We start from the raw sequence: 23,693 nt of genomic DNA, 5'->3' as shown, positions 1-23,693 counted from the left end.
CGGGATCAAGAGTGAAACACAAACAGGAGCTACTGTATGGGAAAGCACATTTAGAACTGAGAACAGGAAGCTTTGATGTACACAAAGGTGTGTGGGAGACTGGAACAATCTACTGTACCTAGCCACATTGTTGATGTTGAAACCCTGGCTTCTTGGTAGAAATGAAAGGATAAGCTCTTTGGGTCAACCAAATGAGCTAGAAGTAAGTAAAGGCTCTTACTGTGCTGTGTGTGCTTCTGTTTCTGCCTGATTCAGCTATGGCTCAGAAGCTGCTATTAAAGATTAGGCAGCCATGTTTGAATAAATGTAAGTTGGGTAGCCCAATTTACCCACACATACATGTGGGTAGTGGAAATGAGTAATTCAAATAGAGCCAGTCTCAGTATTATTTCTTGAGAGCCTTTCTAGACTACAGTAAATGTACTTAATTTGAGCAGCAGTTCTTTCTAAAGCTAAAGAATCAATCCCTCAGTCAAAAAAAACCCATTACCAAATCCAAGAATTTACTGAAGGACAATGAGGGGAAGGATTAAGCTTTTAAAAAAGCAATTTCATGTGAAATGTTTGAAGCATTCAGGCAACGCAACAGATTATAGAGTATATTTGTTCCCTTTTCAATTGCTTTCAGTGTTTTCTGAGTAGAGTATACAATATTTTATTCCTTAGTCAGCTTAATCAACAGTCAGGGGGGTATATTCATTTAATTAGGTGGGGAATAAGAGCTTGATGCCATAAAAGACTAAAAAGTATAATGTCTCTTTACAGACTGAACTGTTTTATTGAATTGCATTCTGCCAATTTCCCCATCTGTTCTCTATGCAGACTGGTACATGGCTTTAATAATGTTTGTTTAGAGCAAGAACCAGCCAGCTATTAAAACATAATAACATATTTCCTAAACCTCTCTTGTAAAACATAACTGTCATGAGCCTAAATACATGTTTATCGGTTAGAGTTTTACAGCTCTGGGAATTCATAAAAGGGAAGTATCATTAATTTTGACTTTTAAGCAAATTGATTCCTATTGCATCTCATGCATTGCTAATCAGAACATGGTGTCCTGGTTTAGTGTTAAACTTTTTTATTAATACATTCTGTACTTTGTGTTCGAATTTCAGTGTCTTTCAAATAACTGTAAAATTATAACTGTTAAAGGATTATGCACTTTTATCCCTGCATGTGTCCGTTATTCTAAAGTAATATAGCATAAAATAACACAGCAGTTATGTTCTTAACAAAATTCTTGTTTAACTTGGTATGACAGTGCGAGAGATTTCCTAACATTGACTTTTTAAGGACTGAATGTCAGCATATTGTTAAAACAATGACAAAGATGCTAAATGGCAATGATGTAAAGAAATGCTGGTATATTGCATTTATTTTTTATGGATTAAAGCATTTGTTCACACTTTTACAGTCCTTGTTTGCCTGAGAGCCTCCTGGGTCCAGTCCTTCTGTGCTCCTCATTAATTTAATTCAACCAATTAGTTACCCCACTGAACTCATTTAACACCTTTTCAGGCCCTAACAAAATGTTATTTAAAGGTACGCCATAAAACAGCCCTAGAGGATTGACTTGATTCTTTTCCAGAATTTATGGAGCAAATTTTTTTACTCTTGGGAAAAATGTGTGGAAATGGCATTGCATTTGTGTTGTTAAACTTTGCCGTTTATCACACAGGTACATTTCATTTACAAGGTGTGAAAACTGCAAGTGTCCCTGTAATAATGATCTAGAGAAGGTACACTGGGAAAATGAATGTTTAGTTTAAGATCAAGATATATCGTAAGTCTGTTCCTTACAGATACTAGGCATGGTTGTTATCACCAACATAAAATTAAAATCAACAGCTGCAGATGGTAAGCAAGCAGCACTTCAGTACGGGGGGGGAATTCATGCATAATGCCCTTATAATCAGTAATACCTGAAAAGGCTTATTTATGCAGTGTCAGCAGCCTGATATAGTATATAGTATATAGTATATATATAGTAGTTCTCGCCAATGATTGTTTGGTTATTAACTGAAGTCATATACTGTATTTGTCATTTACAAATATTTTATTAATGCCTATTTCGGTACTAACAACTGTGTTTGCTATGTGATTATAAAGCAAGATTTGCACTTAAAGCGATATCAGAGAAGCTGTAGACAAAGTGAATTATTGGTCTTTAGGATTGAACTTGTTCTGAGTATAAAATGACTCACATTTCTAATGATAGCATCTTGGAACCTGCCAGTTTTACAAGGATTCTACTGTAGCTCCTTTCAGCTGTGTGCTAAATGATTTCTCCAGTAATCTTTTAAGGTAATTTCATTACTATGCTGCCCTGTAACTGTGCTTTTAGTACAAAAGTCATTCCACTGGTTATGAAGGGAATACAAAACTGACATTTGTTTCAAATTAAATTTGTGAATAAGATTATATTGAAATAATTTTTACTTCTCCCTCATAAAATATTTTTGATATTTCTGATAATCTTATTCTTTATTCTGACAGATGTCAGTTTGCTGTTCTGTTTACTAGGAATGGGTAGGTACAGTAGTTAAATATCCAATTGTGTGTACTGCTGACAGAAAACATTAAAAAATATCTGAAATATTACCCCAAATTGGGTAATTTATTAAAGCACTGAAAGTTCTATGGCTTTTACTACTGTATATCTCAGTTCCATCACATTCTGTAAATAGTTCAGGTTTTTAATTCTAATCGGGTTACTGTCTGTTTTGTTGAGGGTATTTAATGAATACTGCTGTTTTTCAATTGTTCCCCCACTAGAACAGAAACGGCATCACTTCAAAAACATGTGACAAAATAATTGTGAATTCAAACCAAAAATCTAGTATGCTGTACAGTATAATTTACCTCTTAATTCCATACTTTCCTACTGACTTTTATCTATACAACATTTTAGTAGAGTTAGGTGGAACAGCTAAAATCTGAAAATGCCATCTAAAATGACCATTTGCCTAACCCGTTTAGAATCACGAATTTTAATCCATTTTATCACTACAAAACTTGCACCAGAATGAGAAAGGTAAGGACCATGCTTGCTGAATATTAAAACTATAACAGCTGCAGCAATGAGTAAGACCTCATTTAGAATATGGTGAACAGTTTTGGTCATTGCTTTGCAAAAATAAAAAATGCTGCTCTGGAATGACTCCAGAGTCGTATCCAATTACAGCCCCGATAAAATAAACCATTACGCAAAAGGCGCTGGGAGTATGGACAAACTATTTAGCCATGTTGATGATGAAGATATCATTGATTCTTCCTAGAAACAGCTAGCATTGGATTGGAACACTGGTTGAAATCTTAGTTTCTATAAAAAAAACAACTGAATACAGTATATGGACAAGTGACCTCCTCTTGTAAATGTTTAGTGTATTTGTATGCTCTTTCCTATGAAACAGTTACTATCAATGCCAGTCACTGGATTTCACAATGGAAGCCCCACACTTGCTACAGCAGAGTTAGCAGCAGCTAGAGGAAGTCATGCAGCTGTCCTTGACTGTACTACAGACTCACAGGCACCAGGTGAATCACAGATGTTACACAGCTAAGCCCAGGGCACCCTCAGTGACTCAACTTGCTTATCTCTGGAACCAGTTGGGCAATTGTGTGCTGCTGCTGGAAGATTCGAAGTCACAGCTGACTAATTACATAAGCCAGACCTAAGATTTCGATTGTAGTGCTTGACTGTGTTATGTATTTTAGAAGACGTTGTTGATGTTTGCCATAGAAATAGCCAAACAACTGTAACATTTGGTAACATGACAGGAACTCGAATATTTGAACCACGTTTTAAATCCCTTTTCAAACTTTGTGAAATTTGAACGAATAAGTTTTACTGAATTCCTCAGTATACCACTAAAGATTAATTACAGGTGCAGTTAGGTTGGACGTAGGTATTTTCTTACATACCAGGTTGTAGATAGCAAGAAGAAGCCCTATTGCCGAGGCTGATTGTTGGATCCTTGAAGAACTGGTTTGAAAAGATTATGCGATCAATAAGTTATATGAGAAGCCAAATGAGAAACAAAGGGCATCAGCTGCCTATTTGTCAAGTCATATCTTTCTACAGAAAAGCACGTGGGGATCCAAGCACCGACATACTTTTCCAGAGAAAATTTCCCAAAGCCAAGTACATTCAAGCATGTACAAATATTAATAACTTTTATATTTTGTATATACAGTATATTTGCAATATAATCCTCATAATCCTAACAAGTGCTTGGGTATGTGTAACTGTGTTATGACATTCACTTTACGTGTAATTCAAAGCTCTAGATTAGGTGTTAGTGGAGAACTATATACCATTATGTGCCTAAGATTATGTGTGTGAAAGAATTGTAGAAGTAGCATCCATAACATTTTAAAAACGGCAGAGATTTTGGTTTTAGTAATCCCTGTATGAATAATCATTGAATAGAAAGACATTGCTTCTTTTGCAAATAGTACTGCAAGAAGTACATTTTTTCAGTGAGGATTTCCTGAAAAAGTGTTCCTGTCTTGTTATCCGTGATGTGGGCGGCTTACCCAGATCTAGCATGCGAGCAATTAGAAACCCGTGTGAATTATGTATGACCATTACCATCATGTTAAAAGCAATGCCACCAGTGAGACGGCTGTATTCCTACTCCGAGTGGGAGTATTAATGATACAGTTTATGCGATTCACTTTCCAGGGAATTTACGTCGGGAACTGCCTGGAGGGTTTAAGATAAGGGGGATATCTGTGGCATCTGTTTACCCCGAGTGCAGCTTTGAAAGCAAAACCACAAAACAAGCAGTACCTAAAGGATCTCATAAGGAGCCCATGCATTACGGAGAGACCCAGACCCAGCTGCTGCTGTGGGGATTGAATGCATTTTAAAGTAATGTGCACATGTTGCCTATCAGATCGTGTCAGTGTTAAATGAGGCAGGCAGTCACACACTTGCATTGCACCCTAAATACAGATAGTTAAGAAACAAGTGCCACACAGGCAGTTGAGGAAATAAGCGATTAATTAAGATGGGGAATAAATGGCAATTAGCAACAAAATACTCCTTCAAAGCACCTTTTAATCTGTTAGATGAATCTGGACCACCACAGAGTTACATATCCAGACCTATTCTTTTTAATTCCTAAACATGAAAATAGTGTGCGTTTCTGTTGTTGTACTGCATTTGTTAGTATTATCAAGGTACCCTAAGACAGCTTATTGTTTTCAGTTGTGCTCAAATTTTCTTTATAGGTTTGTTTGCTATGGCTTTCATTCCAAATAAAAATGGAGCAAGCCTAATTTAATTTTTTTTATTTTCAGAGTGTCATACAACAAAAGGAACACATTTTTTAAAGGGGGCGGTGACTTTCTATACCCACTTTAAATCTTGCACGTAGAGGAAACATTTGTTCGCAGTCCTTGTGTTTTATGATACAGATTTATAAATGTATAGGTTTTTAAAAAAAGTTTAGACATCAAGCCAGAAACTTTGCTGTTAAATGATTTGAATAAGCTTGCAATATGAATTGAACTTGAAAGAAGTCTATCCTTTATCTGTTGTTTTTTTAAATCAACTCCAGTCATGATGGCATTTTTTGTTTGAGTTTAATCTGAAAATTATTTGAGCTACATTTTTGCTACATTTTTATTTTTTACAAATTGAATTCCAGACTCTTGGCATGAAAAGCAATCTAGTTGTGAGTGACAACACTGTGCTGTGATAATGAAATGTTGTAACAGACTGATGTCATCCAAAAAAATCAATTTCTTTAAAAGCCTCTAAGGTGCACTTTTATTTGCACATTTTGAATACTGTATACAGTATTGCAATATTGACAGTGTTGTTAGTGCAAAAGCCTGAACAAGAATAGCTTAAAAGAATCTCCATAATATAGGCAATACTGTATATACCATTATGCACATTTTTTGCAGCATAGAAATAATTGGTTGCAAAATAAAATTGACTGGAAAGAAATGTGATTTTGTCCAAAATGTTCAGAAAAAAATAACTTTATTATATCAATGATACAATTTTATCTTCGTGCCTAATGGAAAACAAAAATTATTTTCAACTCAGAAGGATTGTTATACCTTATAGTAACCTTTAAACTCAGTGATGTCTAATTAGATAAAAAACAACACAATTAGTTGAGATGCGATGACTGGTCAACATGTACAGTAAGTATGGCCTATAATTTATGAGGTTGGAATTTCTAGAAGATGACAAACTCATGTGGCCATGTGGTGTAAAAAAGACAAATAGTAAAGAACAGTAAGATAAAATGTAAAATAAGAAAGGAAAAGACAAGGCAGGTGTGGAGTAATAGCTTTATAATGCATCCTTACATTCATTCTTGAAGAACCAACACCTCTCAGGTATTAAGCACTAGGGGGTACAGGTTTAGGGAAAGCAGCTGTATTTTCATTTGAGGAACTGTTTAAGTTTTTTTTCAAATCTGTCAAGCGGAGTTTGTTAATTTTAATGCATGTGATATGCATGTGGAGCATGTGATAGAGAGCCAAGAGTTTCTCTTCTTTTTAGCATCCATTTAGAGGGCTGGCACACTTGTGCAAGATTGTTTAGTACGTGAAAGCAGTCCAAGTTACTTATCAAAGATTTATGTCCATGTTTGTGTGGGGAGAGTTGATGTTAGAGATCCAGTAAAATATTTAACTATTATGTAAGCTCTTCAACCTTTTCTAAAGCCACTACAGCCCCATCAGAACAATTTTGTAGCAATACATACTGTATATATACTGATAGGCTTTAAAAATGCACTACATGAACCTTAGTATATGCTGCATTTTTAATGCCTCTCAGCATACACACATTTATAGAGGGCTCTGTAGAGTAAACTTGATGGAATGATCAGATGATTATGTACTTCAATCAATTTGAGAACATAAGAAGGGTTACAAACAAGATGTGGTCATTTGGCTCATCAAGCTCATTTGATTGCTAGTGGGAAACAAATTGAAAGACTTGCGGCAAGTAATCTTTCCACTGCAAAACAACAGTACAAAACCTGTGAATCAAATTTTGTCTTAGAATTTTGTCATCAGCTACTGTATATTCAACACCACCTGAACATTTCGATAAATATGACATGCCAAGTTTATATGAAACAGAGATGTTTTTGGCTAAATTAAAAAAAATAAATTTGATTAATGTGAAATGGGAAAATCTGATGTTGCCAATCTTCTGTTTATTTTTTAAAACATTTTTCTGCAGGAGAACCTTAATTTCACCTAATATATTTAATAGAAAATAGGAAAAGAAAACAGGAAAAAAAGATCAGTGATGTTTTAGCATATATGCTTGTATGCTAGACAGATGGAAATTCTAAAGTCCATAATAATCACTAAACCACAGGTGTCAGGTGTTATAGCTGCTGGAATCTCTGGCAACACGTTTTTGGAACATGTGACAAACTAAAATGATCAATGTCACAATCTGGAATTTTGGGTAGACTTGACAATACCTGAGATGTAACCCTGCTAAGGGTTAGAAATCACAGATATTTGGAAAATTAATGTTAAGAAATTAATTCACCTCAGTACCTGAATGATCTATTATCGCCCAACTCCCCATCCCGCAACCTTCGCTCCTCTAATTGTGGTCTCCTAACTTTTCCACAAGCCCGTATACACTCTATGTGTGACAGGGCCTTCTCCTGCGATGCCCCCAAGCTCTGGAACTCTCTCCCCAAGGATATCAGAGGCTCAGCTTCTCTAAACTCCTTCTAAGAAAGTGGTGTGTAGTGAGATGTAATCATTTTTACAAAGTTTGCTGCTGATGGAAAAAGGTTGGAATTATCTTAAGAGTTAAAGTGAAGCTGTGTGTGGTAAACAGACCAATAGATATTATGGCGAATCAAAATTAGTATTAACCTGTTAGTGTTAATATTTTCATGCCTTGATCATACACAATCATTCACTATTGGATAAATCATAAATTGTTTGTTGCTAGTGTATGATTAAAATTGTTAAATGGACAACTGAAAGAGTAGAGGGGAATTTAATTTCTAAGTTCATGTATTTAGTGCTATATTAAAAACTACAGCCATTGTTTAGTGATGTGTTTATTTGATAGAAGTTTTATTTTCCATTACACTGCAAAGAAACGTTAGATATAGTATATACCTTTAAACCTTATATAAACAACAAATAATTAAGATTACTGATGTTAGAATTGCCTTGAAGACCGACAGAAATATCAGAATCCCTTGATAGCCGGGAATATTTCTAACGTCAAAAAGACAATGTGCCTCTAGAATAATTGGTTTCTGGGTTGATTTACATGATAAACATACCGCTCATGCAATTTAATGCCAAACAGCTTTTTGGCAACTGCTGAACCCAAGAGTAAAAGATTAAATCAAAATAAAAACAGAAGCTGCACCTTGCTGGAAAGGAGGTTCAAACAGATTAGTACGGAGGTCTTCATCCTGTAGATAAAGTGGATTGTGAAAAGCTGACAGTGATGACAATGACTTGCAATTTTATTCCCTCCCTCACAAAACACAGGTGTAACCCACCATTACTAATGGTAATACTAATATCTAATGATGGTGCTGCCCCACTACTTACTTTCACTCCTTCTAATACTAATTTACTGTTTGATGTGACCATTTCACAAGATTGTCAAAAATGAATCAGCACACATCAGCGCAGCCATGATTAGAGTGAGAAAGATTCTTGAATAAAATAATTGCAAGAGGGATTTAAGTTAATAGTCCTGAAAGAAATATTCTCACTGCTTGCTTTTTCCCCCACTGCTTGTTAATTGTATGTCAGTTTTACTTCTGTTTTTTTAAATATTGATTTTTAGATTGATTTTAAACCAGCATAAATTATGTGGTAAAGCTGTTTTCTTTTAATTATTGTGAAGTAAATATACAGCTGTTGATTTTTAATTTCACTGTTTGTTTTAATTTTTTATGTTTTTTTAAGTAAAATTTAACTTAATTGCTTCAGTCGTTTGGTTACTCTGCCCACATGATATAGCTTGTGGCTATAATGTCTGCAGAGAAAAAAGGTAATGTTTTACATACTCACCTGGATCTTGGGTGTTATAACAACAGAAAATAATTTAAAATATATCCTCATTCAACACTTCTATAACTTTCAAGTTAATTTCTCCTTTTTAAAAGATGATTGAAATCAATATAGTCATATGAAATGACGATCACCACCAAATAAAAACACTGGAACTGTGCTCATTTTCCACTGTTTCATTTTTCACATTCGTGCCTGTGGAAGAGTATCAGCCTCCTGCATGACTGTCAAAGCCAGGCACCAGGCCAGCCTACTACATAAGGAGGTGTTTGGAGCCTCACCAGTATTTTGCTTTGAGAGTTGCAGCATGTGTGTTGTTTTTATGTTAACGCTACTCATTTTCACATACTACTGCATTGTATAGTAAACACGTTTTTGCCTTCTGTTCAATTGACTAATTTCCATGACAATTTAACCAAGCTGTTCTAATTAGCTTTATTAATCAAAGTAGTTCAGGTGGGTAGCTGCATCAGCATGCGTAGGCTGCAAAGGAACAAGTAATAGGTTTATTCCATTCTGAAAAAAAGAAGAGAGAAAACACAACGTTTCGGCCGTGGAGCCTTCTTCAGGTGTGAGCAAAGAACACCTGAAGAAGGCTCCACAGCCGAAACATTGTGTTTTCTTTCTTATTTTTTCAACATGGAATAAACCTATTACTTGTTCCATTATTAATCAAAGGAACCAAAAGTACAGAACAGATAAATTATTTTTTGATGATACAGAGTATAAAAGTATTCCTTTCATCAGGATAAACATTAATTCAGTATAATTAATGTTTTTTTTGTTTCAATATAAAATCAATATATGCGTTCATGTAAAAGTCTTAAGTATTTTAAACAAAATACAGTACACAGTATGTATTTCATGAAACCAATAATTTATTTAAAGGCTCCACTAGTTTTATATAGAATTATAACAACTGTGATTGTAATAAATACACCAAAATTTGGGTGAAATGCTTTTCATTGGCATAATAAGATAAACTACTGTAAACACAAGCAGCCAGTAGGAATTGTTTACACATTTACCAGTTATATCTAATTGACTCATTGTCAGCTGTTCCTCATCATTAACTCAATTTGTTTGCGTTTACGCATCGATACAGTTAAAAGACTACTTTTTATATCCCAAAATTCAGATCTTTTGGGATTCATTTTTTATCTTAATGCATCTAAAACCTTTACACAGTAGTGTAAAAGTAAATTTAGTAAATCATATTATAAGTATTTTTTTAGATATGTTTATAGTCATATTATATAATTTATTCTGTTATAGAGAAGATCAAGAACTCACTGAATAAATCAAAATCTTCAAAATAACCTTAATAACCTAAGTCAGAATTTCAGCATGCTGAAGAAATTCAATAGATTTGCCTTCTGGAGCTTACTAGCATACTAATGAAAATGTTAATTTGCCCAAGACTTCTGAAACAACTTTAATACTGTTGTTTTTTCTTCAGCTTACAACCAAATTGCTTTGTTCAAAAGCATTGAGATTTTCTAGGTAAAAATTAACAGTTTTTGTTTATTTACCACAACTATACACAATTAGCTTACCTGTTGACAAAAGGCAGATTAAATCACACTACAGTGGGTGATTCATTGTAAAACAATGATTACACACAAGTATACAGTACCCTCAAAAGAATGCTGCCGCTAAACTGAGGAATTCAATTAATTAAAAAATCATTTTAATGGATACATTACAGTTATGCTTTCTGATGTTCAGTGAAGCAAACTGTTTTGTATAAAGGAGTTTCAGCACATAAAAAACACTTTTCAGTAATAAAGGGTTTTCAGTAATACTGCATGAGATTGGCTTAGACATCTCATTCACTATAGTCTCTTTACCTGTAAACATTACCTTTGTGTTGCCCTTCCTAAAATAATATGCGAATATAGTACCTGCTAAATTCTGATTTCAAAATGATATTAAAAAAATGTATAATTGACGGAATTCCAATGGCAGATGGTAAAAACTATAAAAGCCAGTCATATATTATATATCACTAGCAATGATTAATCCCCTTTCAGCTACACAGTACATAATACACTTGGTTTCAATTGAAAAGCTTTCCATGTGGTCCCATAAAAATCCCACAATCACCCAAGTTAATAGGAAACATTCACATTATGGGATACATTATAAGAGAAGAATTGTCCCATATATTCAGCCTGGAAATATTTGCCTGAAAAACACTTTACATCACTGGCTGTGGAATTTGTATAATTTTTAAGGGAAATTAAATTTATTGTCCTGTTGTTTGGTACTTAGATCAGTAAGGGTCTAACAAACATTTGTGAAACTGTTAATGGTTCAAAACTAATTCAATATGAATGAGCTCAACAAGTGTAAAATATTTGATGTTTTCCACTTGCAATATATATTTAATTAGTCCAAAGTTGTCCAAGCATGTACAGTAAATGTTTATTGCTATTTATCTTATCACAGAATGACATATATATGATATTACTATTAGCAAGAGAGAGCATGCAGTACTCTGCACTTGTCTACACCCATTGACAGGTCTCTGCCTAGTCTTGAATTTGGGCTAAATCCTTTTGAATTTCATTTGCAGTGAACTCCAACAAGTTATACAAACACATTTGCAAGATCTGTGTTGACTACTGTGTTGAATCCACATAGAAACCTTGCTGATAATTTTAATTCTAATTAGCATTTTCATTACCTTTAATAGAACTTTTTAATGGCCGAATTGATTTGGTTTGGATGAATGATATATTAATAATTTTCCCGTCAAAGGATATTATACTGTTTTCTCTGACAATTGGATGAGTTTTGTTAACGGTCTATGGATAATGTCTTTTGTATGGTTTTATAGACTTTAAAAACCATTTGCACATTGTTGATTTCTTCCTTAATAATCACCTGAGTGAAATATTCATTTAAAATATTAGTAATTTCCCTTTTATCATCTATAATATGCTTTGAAATTGATTTTGTTATATGATTTTTATTCTTATACAGGTGAACACACAGGCACTGCAGTCTGCAGCCTTTGTTCATCAAGCTAGCCTGCCTGTTCATTTTTCTTCCTTTTACTTGTCTGTCTGTGTTCTCTCAGAGCTCACTGAAGTCCTAAACTTGGTTCTCGACTTTTTCACTCGCTGCCGTACTGTTAAACAGCACCTACTACATAACCCCCACGCTTGGACTCTAATACTAGATAGGTGATGTTCTCATAGAGAGCACAGACTCTCCCCCCAGGATAAGGCACTAGTCTACCACAGAGCCTACCCCCCAAAATCCTGGTTCCCATTCATACAGAGGGATGGACTGGAATGATCAGAGTAAATTACTCACTCAAGGTACAACAGAAGCGTATTTAGCAGAGACTTGAACCCACAACTTTCCAGTTCTGAGTCAAAAGACTTGGTATGCAGGCTGCCCGAGTTTTTAATAGTTTAAAACCAGATTAATACAATCTACTATTAATAGTTACTTTGACAAAATATGTAATAAAATACAGTCTGAGTTCATATTTGAATCATGAATGGGACACGCAAACAAGCAGACCTTCAATACTGCAAAGGAACAAGTAATAGGTTTATTCCGCACTGAAAAGAGAAGAAGGAAAACAACGTTTCGGCCGTGGAGCCTTCTTCAATATACTGTACATTTTTCTCTGTTTTTATTCACATTTTATTTTTGCACTTCATTTACATTTTAAAACCTACTCTCCTGTAAATTTTCATGTTTTGATTAAAATAAAATTCAATTTAATTTTCTTGCTTTCCTGAAGCTTTTTTGAATCATGTCAACAGTTTCTCAAAAAGGAAATTATAAGAGCTCCATTGAAGCCAGTAAAAGACGCTGTTATGCTGTGGATGCCCTGTTTGGCAGACTGGAGTCCCACTGAATCTTTGGTAGCTGAGGTGACGTGGTGTCTAGGGTTCAGAAACCAATGAACAGAGACATGACTTTTTCAGTCTGTAGGAGAGGAATTGGACACAAGACAGTATCTAAAACCTGGTGTAAATCATGTGTCACAGGATGTTGTGTTGCTTTTAACACACTATTAGCCTGTGACTTTCACAGTAGAACCCCTGTTGATCAACTCTGTTAATGACAAATGTTATCTAGTCAGAATATACCAATAAAATGTATATTCTGTTATGGCATGGCTGGTTGTTGTGGACTGCTGTGGTCAGAATGACTGGCTGAAATCTAACTACAGGACTTGGGTTTCTCTGTGAGGTGTAAACCGATGGGTAAGAGAAGCGGACCTGGCTGATGAGGACAGGCTGCCAGAGACGCCCGGAGAGTTGAGCGTTAAAGGGAAGCCTGGTGTAGTCAGACAGACACAGGTGCTTGGCACAGTTAGACTGAAAGGGAAGCCTGGAGAGTTGAGTCTGACAGGGAATGCATGCCACTGGATTCAGTTCTGACTGCAGGTGAAAATCAAGAAGTTGAAACAGAGCAGGGTTTCAGAAATTCAAATCTCATAAAGGTAGGTTTCTAAAGCTGGTGGGGAACTGCACTACTCTAGGTATCTCAATGTCAGAACACTGATCCAGCAGGGTTTCAGGACTTAAATGTGGTCCATAATTGGAGGAAAGATTGGATGATTGGTTCCCTGCATAGAAGGGCGACAGATGTACGGACAGCAGCTTGACCTGGTCCTCATGGGCTTGGGTGGTATGCAAGCGCCTGTGGGAGTGCTGAGGTTGCCAAGGGCAACTGCAAGCTGCTCTCAGCCGTGGCCTGACAATGTTCTGGTTTGAGTGCAAGGAAAAAGTGTGATCTGTACAACTCCTCAGCTATTGAACATTCATCTGTTCTGAGAATCAGCCAAATCATAACTCTAATAGAAAAGAAAAATAAGAATATTAGCATGTACCCTGTATAATGTGGACAAAAATAAAAATTAAGGTAAAATAAACCAATATCACTCAAACATTAGAACTCTTGCTCATTTTTATTTTGAGACCATTTCTCTTTGGAGCAAATGGCCTGAATGTTATAAACAAAAAATGCTTTGTTTATAAAATTCCAGTGCTAGACAAACAAAAAAACTATCAATGTAACAGGGAACTCTAAAGTGCACTGCCTCATTCTTTTTACCCTCAAAATAACAGACCACAAACCATAGTCTTAGTGGATTACTTGTCAGTGCCATTTCACTGATTGTATAGTATCTGAACTTACTATCTGCCAGATTGCAGACAAGGGTACGATATATATTTTACCATTTCATTTCTTGGTATATATATTTTCTTCAAATGCATTGTGATGGCTAGGCTTTCTTATATAACTATGGCTTCTCTGTGGGTAAACAGAAGCACTGTTTTCAAAGCACTGAATTTATCTTGTGTTGTAAGCTGTGTAATGGTATCATGTTGCTCCCACTGATTTTTTTATTCATATTGTATTACAATCTATCAAGGGATACAGATGAGAGATTATCATAACTGAAGAGACACAAGAATCACCATCTCAAGGAAGAACAGATCATTGAATGACAGATGTAGAACTAAATCTTCATACCACCCTGAGAACTGAAACAAATCCATGTCAAATCACTGATAACAACCAGCTCCGTCATTAATATAATTAATTATATGTAAATATGCTGTACATTCGATAAAAGTACATTATATTGTCAAAGCTGTACTGGCCTGTCAAAATCTTGATGACTATGTCAACTTTATCAATGATGTCTCATGCATACTACTACTATCCAAAGGCAGGATCATTCACAAACAGCTGCACTACTCTTCCATTTCCAAATCCCGAATTCCACTACATTTAGGTTCATTCAGTTAAGGGTGGGTGAGTGCTTGAAATCTTTGTGGGAGGCCTTTAAAGCCAAATTCTTTATAGGATTGTGGATGCATACATTGTCAGGGGGGTTCCAAAGTTTTGTCCCACATTTAAATTTGCTACGAATTTCACAATAGTTTAAATTGTATAATTTGTAAAATGTTAACCTATTAAAGAATACATAAGGAGTGAAATTCCTGTTTCTTTCTTAACTTCTGGATTAGAGGATATGTTTTTGTTATGAAAAAACAAGTGATACAATCCTTTTGGTAATCTTTTTAATTGAAAGCAGACTATGAAACATGGGCTCCTGTTTTCACTACAGGCAGAGGTTTCTAATATCCTTCTGATGTTAATATTTGGAAGCACAATTTCCTGTTTGTTGCTAAAACCGAGAGCTTTTTATTTATTTATTCTCATGAAATGGATGAAGGAGCCCATTGGAATGACAGGTGAACCGCCTGAGCTTTTCCCATAATGTAAACATGGGGAATTTTGTAAAAAAAAACTCTCTTTCTCTTGAGGTGGTCAGCTTTACAGAGTGGCCCGAAAACTGAGCATTTGTTTTTAGTGGAAAATTTCCAGTTTAACAGACAATGCTCCATCTAAAATAAAACCAAGAAAAAACAGAAGGCTTCACTTCTGGTCAGTGTGTTTTATGTTTCCACAGTCCTGTCAAAAATTCTTCTTACATATATACAGTACCAGGCAATTTTCTTGAGTGTACTCGTCAAATACAAGATGTCTTGAGTCTAACAAAATGTTTTTTTTTGCTTTTCAGAGTAGCAATTTTAAAACTATTCTTTTCTGAAGCAAGATCAGCTTTTAAGAATGTAAAAATATAGATTTCTATGGTGTTACGTATTCTCACATAGTCTCAAGTATTCTCACCCTGAGTCCTGCATTACTAAATGCCACATGCTGGGATTCTAAAAAATGTAGAAAAGATCTCGCTTTCGAACAGTAGATATTTTTGAAAATTTTTTAAACATTTTGTAATTATTTGCTAACCTAATGTGTAATTGCCTGTTGTTTCTTTTTGACTTGGCCCAAAGCAATGGATCATGGCATTCATCTTCATCCACAAGCTGCCCAGTATCTGACAGGAGAGCTGGCATGGACAGGCAGAGTAGTGTGTCCCCCATTGATGTCACTGCCAGCTGGCACTTGCCCAGGAAGATGCGGGAGCCTCTTTTTCACTAAGAGTTAAGAAAGCCAATGGCAACTACAGTAATTCCAATCCATCTATTGTGAGATGATGCTTGGGAAATCTCTGTCAAAAGGGGAGTATAGTTCAACAGACAACATTTTGCACTAAATACAGTAAATAAGGGAATAACATGGCTGGAAATTGGGGATGCTAATACCTATATTTATAACTGTTCAGTACAATACTGTTTGCCAGTCATGCATGTAGGACTGTTGCATTAGTTATAGATATAAAATGTTGTTTTTATTTGTAAGAATTTATTAATGAGGCTGAGATGAATGAGGCACTGTTAAACTTTGCTGAAAAGAAACACATTATGACTAAATAACAAACATTTTCCATTCTTGTTTATCTAATATCAGTCAATGAGTACGCAAATTTAGTTTATAAATGTGACTGATTATCTATTTGGTAATATGTTTACCTATATATCAATCACAGTAGAAAAAGTTATTACGGTAAAAAACAGAAGTTATAGTTTAGCACAAAAAAAACAGCCTAATCAAGAAAATTCATGTAAAAATTAAAAAAAGATTGGTGAAAGGGCTCTAATTCAAATGAGTAGCCAGATGATACTATGTATTTTCTAGCACAGTCTAAAAAGGCTACCGAAACATGATCTCTGAATTCTCCTGTGTGGTCTCCCTGAATAAACACATAATACTTTTTATCTGATCTCGGAAGAATCAAATGAGCCCTTGTTATTAAATGTGCATATGAATAATAATAATACATACTTGCCTTCTCCTCCACAGGTAATGCTCATAACTAGTAAATGTTTGTACAGAGCAAATGAACATTCCATTTGGGTCACTGTGCTCTGTGGAGATTTGAAGAAAGATGAGGCTTTGTGAAATGTCCTATTCTGGAGTTAGAGCTTAAGCTCCTAGAAGGGTCCAGAACACCATGTGGGATGTAAAAAAAAATATCTTCATAAAATGTTTCTTGGACCGGCTAAAAAGGGTTTCATTTATCACTCGTGAAAATGTGGGAAATTGTAATACAGCTAAGCTAAAAACAGTTTTGCCAAGGGATTCCTCACAGCACACAGAATTAAAGTCAGTATTTGTAGTATTTAGTCTTTATGAGTCTTTTTATTTTATTTTTTGGACAATAAAGACAAAGCTGTTGGTCTGACAGAAACATCTTTATTTTAAAAATGTAGTTTCTAAAGAATAATATAAAACTTCTTTTTATATTTAATTACTCTTTAGAGCAGAATGATTTTTTTTTCCAAAAATATCCAGCTGTTTTAGAATGGCCATTTTTTTATTGTGTGTTCTTTTCAAACTTCAAGCCCATAATAGATAACAGCAGAGCTTGAAGTGTAAGATGGGGGCTTTGAGAGTGCTCCCACTGACAATAAAGCAAATCCACATTCACCTGTCCCACAGACAGGGTTTGTTGTTCTGCAGTATTCTGATGAAACCCAGGCCTACTGGTCTTTGACCCCACCCAACACCAGTGTCAGGCAGCCAGCTGTGCACTGCCTCCAGGGGCTGTAAATCATAGCTGTTCAATGGCATAGCCCAGATTTCACCCAGCAATCTCTGAGCAGAGGCCTTTAAATAATTGAGATGCTCCTCATTCTTTTTGTTTTTGGCAACTAGTTTCTGTTAAAGCAGAAGGATGTTTTTTATGACTTAATTAAAGTTATCTACTAGTTATCTTTGCAAGACAAAAGTTATGGGGGAGGGGGCATATGTAATTTTTATAGGTTTTCCAAATCAGTGTCTTTGATGTACCAATGCAGTCTTCAGATGTCAACCCAGTGTAGTGTTTGTAGTATGAACCAAAGAATGTAGTACACAAGCATAAGCCACATCTTTAGAAGCTGGGGATGTTCTGCATAGAGGAATAGTCACAAATCCCTTCTGGAAAGCACATGAGCATATTAAAAGCTTCTCTGTGTTATGAAAACCAAAGGGAGAGCAACAGAATATGTTTTACTGCATTTGGCATAATTTTGAACATTGAATACAATATTTAGAAAATTATGTTATTGCCCAGTACTGATAATGTTTGTTTAACCTAATACTGATAAGTCTAATAGTTTTATGTTTTCTTTTACTGTACTTTTTAAACAGATACTGAATGCACACCTGATTTTTTTTTGCTAAACTAGACTTTGCAATTCCTTTATATCAAGGTTATGAATAGATTTGGAGCCAATTCTGTATTGCCTGATGGACCTCTGCAACCACAGGAAACAAATATCCACTTTAATGTAAAAGACGGCCTGCAGCCAAAAAGATAGCTTAAGGCAGCAATTCATCCTGTGACAGTGATGTATCAATGTCTCCATGTCCTGCACTGTCTGATTGACTTCATTAGCCATAGAAATGAATTGAATGTCACAGGAATACAGTTTGCTAACTACACTTGGCTACAGTAAATCTTAAAGAAAATGTATTAGCTTTTGTTTCCCTCTTTTGGTGAAACTGTCTTAAACTCTACATTTTAAACTCAGTTGTGTAATTAAAAATGCACAAAGGAACATCCTGTAGATTATTTAAATTCCATTTTTATACAGGCAGCTTGCTATGATTTATTTCACTCTGTTGACATTGACAAGATGCTGTTCTATAAATGCTGGTTAAAATCTGACCTTAAAGGCAGGTATTATTAATCTGCATGGACAAGGCAAGCAATTCTGTTTGCAAACACTGTCCAAAATATGAAATGTAAACTTTTTTTGTAATTGTTTATTGAAAAAAGAATTACAAACATGACAATTTAATATTTTAAAAGATCATCTAAGTGGAAAAAAAACATCTTTAAATTATCCTTGAATTTCTATTTAAATGTGCTTTTATTAATCAGTGCTAGGGACCTCTTTTTCTGTTGTAGTAACTTGTACAGCTTGTCAAGTTAAAAAAATTCTAAAGCCAAAGAATTCTAAATATCATTAGATACTTAGCACATTAGAGAGAAGCAAAATAATTCATTTTTAGTTTAGTCATTTTTTCCTTTGAAGTCCGCATAACCTCAAACACACAAAATAAAACCCTGACAAAAATAATTTCTTCTCATACTCAGTAAATATTCCATGCTTTGACTAGTGATGACAGTATTATCTTAAAACGTGTTCCAGTTAACTAATGTAGTTAAATGAATCACTAAAGTTTGAAAAACAGTGTACAACATGAGTCAATAAATCTTCAGACATGTCTAATACTGGATTTCCATTTGATAACAGTTTGTCACATATACAGTAATACCAATCTGTAGAAGCAACAGTAAAAGGCTAAACACTGGAACACAGTAAGGGGGTATCTTCGTCTAAAATCTAAACACTTCACCATGACAAGCTTCCGTAGAAAATCCAGCATGGGTAAATTACCACATTGAGATCACCCTGTTGAGCATACTTGATAAAGTTCTGATCCAGCAAAGCTACACTGTGCACACTTTGCATTTATCATCATTCAGGGTTGGGGCCTACATCTTTTTAGTATTTGCTTATCAGCACAGTCTAAATTGCATTTGCATTGACCAAATATGGTTGGAGTTATCATCGGGGCACTTTCCATAGAATAATACCATATGTCATGCACTTTTTTGTGTTTCAAACAAGTGTAAATAGAACGACTACAGAAATCAGAAGCCTCCTAACTACTAGAAAATGTATTTTGTAGCTTTTCTGTTGCACCTGTTGAAGGACACTGGTGGCCATCAATAAATTCAAATTTATAATAAAAGACATCCAGTACAATAATGGGTTTATTAATGTTTATATACAGTACTTATACTACCTTCTACTATTGGTTTAATCCACTTAGCTAAGGGTCAAACACTTTCCAGCAGGAAGAGGAGGGTAGGACCCTGGTGCACTGAGGGAGATCTGTGAGTGAGAGGTTAGCCAGGTTGGAGCTACAAAGGAGTAGATGGAGTGAAGCAGGGATGCAGAATGACAAATGCAACACAGAGAGGGGCTTACTATGGTATTTATAGGTTTTCAAGAATTGAGGAGGAGAATGTGATAATCTCTCCTAAACCTTCATTAAAAATGCCACTGCGTGGCACTTGTAAGACAGTCAATCACAAAATGTGTGTCTGGGTTTCTGAGTTAAAAAAACTGTTGTGAACAAGTGGATGCAGCGCAAAGGAATGGAAACAAAGGAACAGCATTCCTTTAAAAAAGATATCAAGACTGCTGGAGATCCCTGACCTGTGTGTAGTTTTAATGATGATGGTGTCTGCGAAGACAAATTGCTAAACACCTACAGTATATGGATTTTCCCATTAATTAAACCTGTGGCCTTTTCACCTTTTATTTCTGTTATTTCCTAATTCAAGAAGTAATTCAAAGCACCTCTTTAACAGAAACACCTTTCTTGTTATGGTGTTGACCTACAAGATCTCCCAATTTAGGTTTCACTGGCATGTCCAAGGGCAAGCATACCTACAAATCTTTTTCAGAGAAGCTGGTATTAAGTCACTCAGTTGAGATTCAAAACCAGGTTTTGAGTGGCTATATTGAGATTATAGGTCTATTGAAAGGAGCCATTCTGCAGTTAAGACACTGCCCTTCAGAAAAGAAATAAAGCAAAATGGGCAGGTGGAACAGCAAAGCAAAAATTAGAAAAGTACTGGAGCTGTTGACACAAACTCCAGTTTGAACGCATACAATTCTGTGAAAAGCAAGTTAATTGTCAACAAAAATGGTAACACATTTACTGAATTTAAACAAAAGAGGTTGTCCAATTACACATACTGTATATGTCAATATATTACTTTTTTATAATTTTGTGGTCTACATTTTCACTTAATTTATTGTTTTACTTAGAACACTTGTCCCGAATATCTTCATCGGGTAGCAACAGTACTGCTTACTTTCACTGGTCAATCACCATCTGTGTTACTCCATATATAAATGCTTTGAGTCCTGTCTATTAATTTTAACCAGCTCTCCTTGCCTTATGTTCTGTCTCTCATAAGATAACATTTGTATTATTTTGATGTATTCCTGGACATATCTGTGTCACTGTTTGACCACACACTGGGAAGATTGACAGCTTTGTTCAATGTTGTTGTTAAATGTTTAGAATAGAATAAAAAGAAGTGGTTTTCAGAACTGTTTGGAATTGAGAGAGACTGCTTTTTGCATGTTCAAATGTTTTTTTGTTTTTCTACCTGCATTAGTGTATCTATTATTTTTCAATCCATGCAACAGTAATGTGAATACCTCCATAATGTTTTTACTTATTTTGCTTCTCACAGCTGAAACTTTAGTTATTTGAGAAGCACAAATAAATTTCTGTATGAGCCTGTGATTTCTAAATCAGGGAGTGATCATAAAAGGTCGGGATTTTCTCTGGGATGATAAAAGAAAGCTCTTTTGTGACAGGTTTCAAAAAGCAGGTGGCTCAAGTCTTTCCATGTTCTGTGCAACACAATGGATAGAATTGGTTGCAATAAAATACCCATACTGGCTATCAGTATGAAAACACATGATTCTTAGAATACTGAGTAAAACCAAAAACTATTAGCTATCACTATTCCTCTGATAACAGAACAGATTTTCTGACCCTCCAAAGAACTGATTCACCATGCAGTATCGGAATATACAATGCTTCTGGTTTGGCCAGCATTCAAAGTATGTCTCTGTAGCTGATAAATCAATGAGGTAAGATTTATCCACCTAACACTGGAATCCTTTTGTTCTACTATGTGTTTAATATGGGGAAAAAATACTTTGTCTAACAAAAGGCGGTGTCCTCAGTCTAAAAGTTCAAACTGTCCAAGTGAAAGCTGTAGAATTGTGTGTGGGAGAGATACAACAGACATTACACAGCCTGCTTCTGTCTCTAATAACATTCCATGGACTTAGTGCTAAGACATACATATGGAAAAAATAACAGCATAATGTGAAAAAACAACAAGGAGGAAATAATTCTCACCCTCTTAAAAATGCCCCCACCCACTTCCCCACCACCAATCCCTTGACCTTGCAGTCTCCTATCATTTTACATAATGCAGAAAAAAACGAGAATTTTTGCTCTAGCCCTCTTTGCTGTTGTGGCATTCAGTCTGTAGGTTTGTTTTCCAGAAGCATATGATTTTTGCCTTCGCATCACCAAACCTTTTTGGAAATAAAGAAAATCACTCATATAGAGCCCGTTTCCTTGTTCCTATTTTGTTTTCCTTCACTTTTTATAGGTTTGTTTGTTTAACATTTCTATTTTTAGAATTCCCAGTTGTATGAATTTAAACATAATCTGTATTATCTATATAATATATATATTTATTTATTTCACATTTATTTCCATTTTATGTGTCTCCTTGGAAAAGGAAATTAGTACATGAATTATGTTATTTAAAATATACTAAGAGGTAATAAAAATCCAACAAATTGTATTGGTTACAATACTCAATTGTTGTATTTTAATGCCACTCAGCATGTACAGTATACTGTAAATAAATGACAATATATCCAAGGATATCAAATTTCTATATAACTACACAAAGAATAAGTCATAAGAAATGAAATATGGCCACATGCTATAAAAATGAATACTTCTGTTAATATTCTTTAAATAGGATAAGCTATTTTCTACTTGACTAGGCCTGAAACCGTAATGGAAGTAAGCCTATGATGAAGAGCAACTGTATTCATGTGCCATAACATGTAACATAATTTTATAAGTTCTTTAAATGACCACTGGAGGTGGCAAATGCGATTTCAAAATTCACAAAGCAGCAGTTCTGGTAGTTGAGCGAAGTTGGATTTGTTATTGACATTTAAAATGATAGAAACTGTTGTATTTGGCAGAGTGAATTATAAAATAATCACATCTGTCTTTTGAGCCCCCCTAAAAATGATACTGATGAGCATAGGGACACCAAAACATTTGTTGGCTTATGGCATGAAGGTAGATAAGCTTTGCATGTCCCTAGTTTTTACACTCAAATAAAAGTCTGATGTGATTAAATTGATAATCGGAGTGAAAAAAAAAACCTCTGGGCCTTGAAGACGTGCAGTTTATTTGAAGACTAATAATGGGCAAACACAGCAGTATTTTAATTGCCAATCTTTCTTATTAAAGATGTTTTGTATATATACAGTATGTATGCAGTGGGGAAATGGTTATCTGTTATTTCTTCAGTATTAAGAACTTCATATTCTCAAGCAGCAGAGTTCTGAGTTTCATGACTTCAGGCTTAAACTACCTCTGCAGCTCACTGTAGCAGGAGGGAAGAAGGCACAGATGCAAACAGGATGCCAGTGGGTTAATATTACCCTACTTTCTCAGAATGTCGCTACTTTTATTTTAAGAAAATCTTTTATTTTAAAATTTGTTTACTTAATGAGGGGAATCGGTCCAATTCAGGGATACATGGTTTTAAAGATTGGATTGGGGGAATGGTAAGACCTAAGATGCAACCGTTTGCAAATATATTAATTTGCTAAGCAAGTTCAGTGAGAACAAGCTGAGGAAAGCTAAAATCGTGTTTCAAATGATGTGTAGCATGGTCTTTTGAACACATCGTTTAAACATTGGAAAGGTTGGAAAAAGTCTGTGAATCCCTAGGCTGATGACTTCTCCAAAAGCTAATTGGAGTCAGGTGTTCCAATCAATTAGATGAGATTGGAGGTGCCCTGCCCTGTAAAATAGGCACACAAAGGTTGGTTACTGATAGAATCTGC

The 23,693-nt window shown here is 35.1% G+C and overlaps 1 long non-coding RNA gene across 1 annotated transcript in view; it reads left to right on the top strand.

The window, feature by feature from the left end:
* The window catches only part of LOC107076516 (uncharacterized), a 54,640-nt gene that overhangs the window by 2,061 nt on the left and 28,886 nt on the right, over positions 1–23,693 (top strand). The gene's annotated exons all lie outside the window — the stretch shown is intronic.

Source organism: Lepisosteus oculatus, chromosome 3, assembly GCF_040954835.1.
Source record: "Lepisosteus oculatus isolate fLepOcu1 chromosome 3, fLepOcu1.hap2, whole genome shotgun sequence".
Lineage (NCBI taxonomy): Eukaryota > Metazoa > Chordata > Actinopteri > Semionotiformes > Lepisosteidae > Lepisosteus > Lepisosteus oculatus.
This window is presented reverse-complemented; position numbering and strand designations above follow the sequence as displayed.